The sequence below is a fragment of the Macaca fascicularis genome, chromosome 3 (assembly GCF_037993035.2).
Source record: "Macaca fascicularis isolate 582-1 chromosome 3, T2T-MFA8v1.1".
Taxonomy (NCBI): Eukaryota; Metazoa; Chordata; class Mammalia; order Primates; family Cercopithecidae; genus Macaca; species Macaca fascicularis.
Window position 1 is genome coordinate 137,688,573 of NC_088377.1, and position 5,891 is coordinate 137,694,463.

The following is a 5,891-nucleotide window of genomic DNA, read 5'->3' on the forward strand; positions in this document are numbered from 1 at the left end:
CCATCATAAGCTCTGAGAGTGTTTACATATAAATTGAATGTACATCTGAATTCTCTCTATCACACATACATGCAATGTAGTAAATTCCTAGAATTTCATGTTGCCTCCACATCCATTTTGAATATAAGTTTAACTTTCTCATACCAAAAGCCTGGCTTGACAGTTTCCAGTTCTACACCTCTTCCCAGTTCCTCAGTGTAGTGACCCATATATCTGCCTTATACAACTGTCTCCTAGTAATCACCTCTCTACAGAGCTAGATACAACCTACTTGACTTGCCCCACAGACCCCCATACCCTGCAAGAAGTATGCAGATGTGCTGCAGTGACCCCTCTCAGTGACAGCATGACTCTGTGGAATTCATGCCTGCTTACTCCAAACCCAAGGGAAACCTGCTTGAGTAATATCCTGGGCCCCAACAAAGGCTTCAGCCCATTATCCCTCTTTTCCTCTCTTTCTGTCTACCCTGGTGGTTGAGTATGCTGTCTCCTACAGCTCCCCTCTTCCCCTTGGTCCTGTGATGCTGCTCTCTTCATTCTGAGATCTGTAAATGATCAACTGATTCAGTTATTTTAAGTGTTTTGTTGTGTTGCCTCCTCTGTGCCTCACCTGACCAACACACTTAAACGTAACATCTTTCCCACTCACGGCTTTCCAAGAGAGCGGCAATCTTAGTAGGAATAAATGAGACACAGGTAAGACACAAGCCATAAGAGGATCTGCCACTACAAAGAAGTTTCCTGTGAACAGGACACCTGGTTACAAGTTGGACATATAGCTATCAGGCTGTCCAGCAGGATCCAGAAGTATCCCATGAAATACATACTATAAACAACCATGACCAGATTCCCTGGAGCCCCATCTGGGCATGGCTAGATCTTATAGCCACTTTCCTAAGAGAGACCTCAAAGCCAACTTAGAAAAACCAAAACAACATATACATACATATTACAGTATATGCAGATATCGCTAGTCATGGAGCTATAAGTTTTATCAAACCATTTTTTTAACACTTTTAATAAGTTATTTCTTATGTTTCCACAATGCTATAGTGAACACTGCTCATTCCACAGCAGTATTCACTATAAAAAACTGTTCACTCAAAAAAGTTTGAGTTTTCAAACAGATTGCTTCAAAATGATTTACTGCCTATTTAAAATTATTGTATCAACTGTTCATAGAAAAATATAATATAGATCCTTTTAAAACACTATTTAGATTTGCTTTGTTCTTGATTTCATATATGTTAAAGTTATTGCATGTATCTGGTTTTTTTTTTTTTTTTTCCCTACCCAATGACTTTTCAGATATTAAGGAGTCACATTAAAGGATTACGTTTTTACAGAAGAGCCAATTACATGCGTTAGGTATTCAAAGTAAGATTGGTTTCTCTCCTACACCAAATAAATGTCATAAAAGTTTCAGTAAGAATTTGTTAATATTATATCAAATTGTAAACAGATCAGCTGGTGACCTGATTTTATTTTAAGCTTTGCATTTCATTGCATTTCACAATTTATCTGCTGGTTAACACTAGCACAGAAAGGTGTAGGAATTCAAATAACAAATGCCACACATATCTCAGCCTTTTGGTTTCTGTTTGGATGACATAGGTGTTTTAGACTTTCAGGCAACCAAATTATTTGCTTTAATGATGAAGGATTGAAACTATTTTTGCAATGTAGCAAAGATTTCACTCTTTGAGCCACAGTTGTGCTTAACACAAAATACACTAGTCATCATCTCTCTTACTCCTAAAAGGTTCTTCAAAATGTTTGTTTTAGGTAGAGAAATCTTCTTAAATATTTCTGAAATGAACCATTTAAACAAAGAGTATAAACAATATAGTTTGGAATGGATATTACAGACACACAATTGTCATTACAACAGGCAAACAAGCACAAAGTAAAGGCAGACCAAAAAAAAAAATGTTTTTAACTCGACACCAAAGCTGAGAAGCAAACTATCAGGAGATAAAAAGCAATTAAGATAAAAAGATCAAAATGGCTTATTCGAGTAGATTTCTAAAAGCCTTTCTCTATTATACTCACTTCATAACCTTGAGCAGGACTAAATAGATTTAATCCCTTGTGTGAATCTTATTTATCTGAGAATGCTTTATGATTGAAAATCTCAGTATCTTTTAAGATCAGCTACATACTTTTAGAATATTTGCCTTTGATAAAAGTAAAACAACCTCTTTGATTGCCTAGCTTTCATTAAGTAGTTCTAGTCTACTCTAGTGATTATTTTAAAGCTTTTACAGGTTTATTTTTAAAAAGCACTCCCTTCGTTTTAGCTGATTTGAACTAAACTCTGCCATTCTGCAGCTGATTTGCTAAATAATCTTGGGGAAGTCACGTAACACTTCTGTGACTCCATTTCTTTCAGCTATTTAAAGAGGGAGAAATAACCCACACAACTTGGAGAGGATACACAGGCTCTATAAAATATTAAGATTTACATGATGGAAGACATTTAATACATATGCACCTTTTGTAAAACAAAGGTATAATCTTACTTAGTATCTTACTGATCAGTATGCTTAACAAGAGCTACCTTTCGACTTACAGTGCAAAGGGCTCATCTGCTAAATAGTGACCAAAAAAAAAAAAAAAAACAAAAAACAAATAAATGAATAAATAAGATTGGGATAAGTATTACACTAATAGAGAAACCATAGAACTCGGTTGGGGGAAAATTAGCAAGCTAGAGCAACTCACCCATTCCAGAAAAATGATAAGAAACAGAACTCATCCCACACCTCCTAATGTTTTTAGGATAGAAATGTATGAGACTAAACAAATATTACCAGACATAAGAAGTACAAGGTTATAACTATTTTCACTCAAATAGTATAAGTGGTGAGTTTCAGGTGATCCTTGTATTGGGATGAATTTGTGATGTTCTGTAAACATACTGCAAATAAAACATGATGAGTTAAGACAAATAACGGGATTATGGATGAAGAGCCTCAAATCTGATTTCAATCATCCACTTACTAGGTTTTTTTTTTTTTTTTTTTTTTTCTTTCCAGGTAAGCTGGTCTTTTATTAGCTGTTTGGCATAACAGGTTTCCAGTAAATAGGCATGGAGTTGCATGGAGGTGACAGAGGCAGGCGCAGGCACAGGGCAGCATCTCTCACTTCTTCTACTCGTTCTTTTCGTAGTCCCACTTGGAGGCTAAGCGCTGGATGGGGTTCACCTTCATGTCCAGCATCCTCTTGGTCTGTATGGCCACCCACTCTTTGTCGAAGGTTTCCGGGAGGGGGCCGTACACATAGCTCTTCTGCCACATGATAATGAGCGCGGTGAAGCAGATGAAGAGCGTGGTACTGACCACAACCGTCTTCCACTCATTCGAGCCCCTGTTCATCTCAGCAAAGCTCTCCCTGAACTTAATGCGGTACAACTCGACTTTCTCATCCGTGGAGAGGCTGCTCCAGGACGCCTTCTCCTTCTCCTTCAAGGCCTTCTAGCTGGCAGACAGTTGCTTGACATGGGCCACATCCGGCAAGGCATAGTCACGCCGATCCACGTAAGTTGGGAGCGAAAAGTCTTCGCTCTTCACAACACTTTCATGTTCTCCTACACACACAGAGGTGGAAATTGCTCACTTGCCAACTAGGCTTAATACCCTGGTAGCCAACATTCTGCCGCCACTGCCCGTCGCGACCGCCCTCTACGCCCGGTGTCCCGCGACTGCACTTACTAGCTTTTTAATCTTGGGCAGGTTTTTAAATAATTCTATGCATCAATTTTTACATTTCTAAAAAATCTTAGGGTGGTAAGAATACTGAACATGAAATCCACCATCTTAACAATTTTTTGTTTATTTTTATTTTTTTGAGATAGAGTCTCACTCTGTCACCCAGGCTGGATGGAGTGCAGTGGTGAGATTTCAGCTCACTGCAACCTTCACCTCCCCAGTTCAAGCAGTTCTCCTGACTTAGTCTCCCGAGTAGCTGGGATTACAGGCATCCGCCATCATGCCTGGCTAAATTTTGTATTTTTATAGAGACGAGATTTCAGCATGTTGGCCAGGCTGGTCTTGAACTCCTGACCTTAATGATCTGCCTGCCTCGGCCTCCCAAAGGACTGGGATTACAGGCATCAGCCATCGCAACTGGCTTCATCTTAACAAATTTTTAAGTGTAATATTGAGGGTCAGAATATGATACCCCAAATTATGGTGCCTTGGTGTGTTGAGTACTTTGAACTGAAGGATACTGGAACACCTCAGAAGCAATCTATCTCTCATTTTTTCCTGCCGTCCTGTCTCCCACTCCTTCTTTCAGAAGCGAGTCTTGGAAGTCAGAATATAACTTCCCCAAAGCAGGTCTTAGAAATGAGAACCGCTCTTTTGCAAAGCAAGCCATAAAACCTAGAAAGGTCACTGTCCCCCTTCTCTCTTCTCCTTTGAAAATGCTCATTCCAGACGGGTCCTGTCCCCTACCCTGGAGGAGGGAATGCTACACAGAGAGGCCAAGAATAATCTGAACGGACAGTCCTTGTTAGGTTTCCCTCCTCAGTCTATCACCTTTAGATCATGCCCTTTTGTCCAATCACATTTCCTCATAACTCTCCATTCTTCATCAAATCTAAGTATAAAAATTGACATTTTTTTTCTGGGTCTTTGGGTCTTCATTTTTGAAGGCTCCTGTGTCATGTTAAACTTTGATTAAGTAATTGGTTTCTTGTTAACCCGTCTTTGTTATAGGAGTGTGGCCACGACCCTTATGATGAGTGAAGAAAGGTATCACAACTTTCCACCCTTACAAGACAATACACATTATTGTTGACTATAGGTAAAATGTTGTACTGCATTTCCCTAGAGCTTATTAATCTTTCTTGACCCAAAAGTTATGCCTGTTGACTAGTAATTCCCTATTTTCCTTTCCTCCCAGCTCCTGGCAGACACCATTCCATTGTTTGATTATAAGAATTTGTCTGTTTCAGATACCTCATATAATTGGAATCATGCATCATTTTGTCTTCTGTTACTGGATTATTTCATTTAGTGTGATGTCCTCAACAATACCTCTTCTTTACACAGGCACAACAGAACTTACAATGCAGAACTCCTGTTTTCTTGATTCTTTCTTTCTTATTTTTCTTCTTGCAAATTTAACAAAAAAATGCATTTAAGGCATAAAGCATGGTTCCTGATAAAAAGATGTTTTTAAATGGTAGTTTTTACTAATTTGTAGCCAAATAGTTATTTCTTAGTTGGTACCAATCCAGATTTTAGAAAGTAGTTACATCGATTCTATAGCCTTAGACCATAAAATTCTCTGGGATCACTCACCCACAGTACGTGTAGAAGGAGAAAAAAATTCATGTGAGCCAAGAGGGACAGCAGCCCAAGGCTCTTTACTTCTACCCCAGCCAGGTCCCAGAGTAACGGACCTGCTTGGTGTATGTTTCTGCTAATCACTGTATGAGAAATTCGGGGCCTGATTTTAGCACTTAGTCCTTTCTCTCTTGCCCCAGTGTGAGTGACAAATACACCATTACTTTCTAAACATATTCTTGCAAATGCATTTAGTCTGAGCAATATTAAAAGGTATATTTACAGAAAATCACTTAATGGAAGTTCAACAAAGTAGTACACTAAAATTATGACTAAACATGATTTTTGTGTATTTTATAAAATTTATATATGTTATTTAATTTAAAAATAGTGTCACATTAAAACACACACTCACAACTCCGATTTCACAATTCTACTTCTTGGAATTTATCTTATGGAAATACTCAGAGAAATTCATAACCATGGGTGTGTAAGTGTACTTACCGAAGCATAAATAATAGCAGAAATAAGTAACTTAAATGCACATTAATAATGTTATTGAACATAATCTATTGATATTTATTGATAGTCTTCATC

The 5,891-nt window shown here is 38.1% G+C and overlaps 1 pseudogene; it reads right to left on the reverse strand.

The window, feature by feature from the left end:
• Positions 1-3,152: 3,152 nt before the first annotated feature.
• LOC102129051 (cytochrome c oxidase subunit 4 isoform 1, mitochondrial-like) lies at positions 3,153-3,687 on the reverse strand (annotated as a pseudogene).
• Between the last annotated feature and the right edge of the window lie 2,204 nt (positions 3,688-5,891).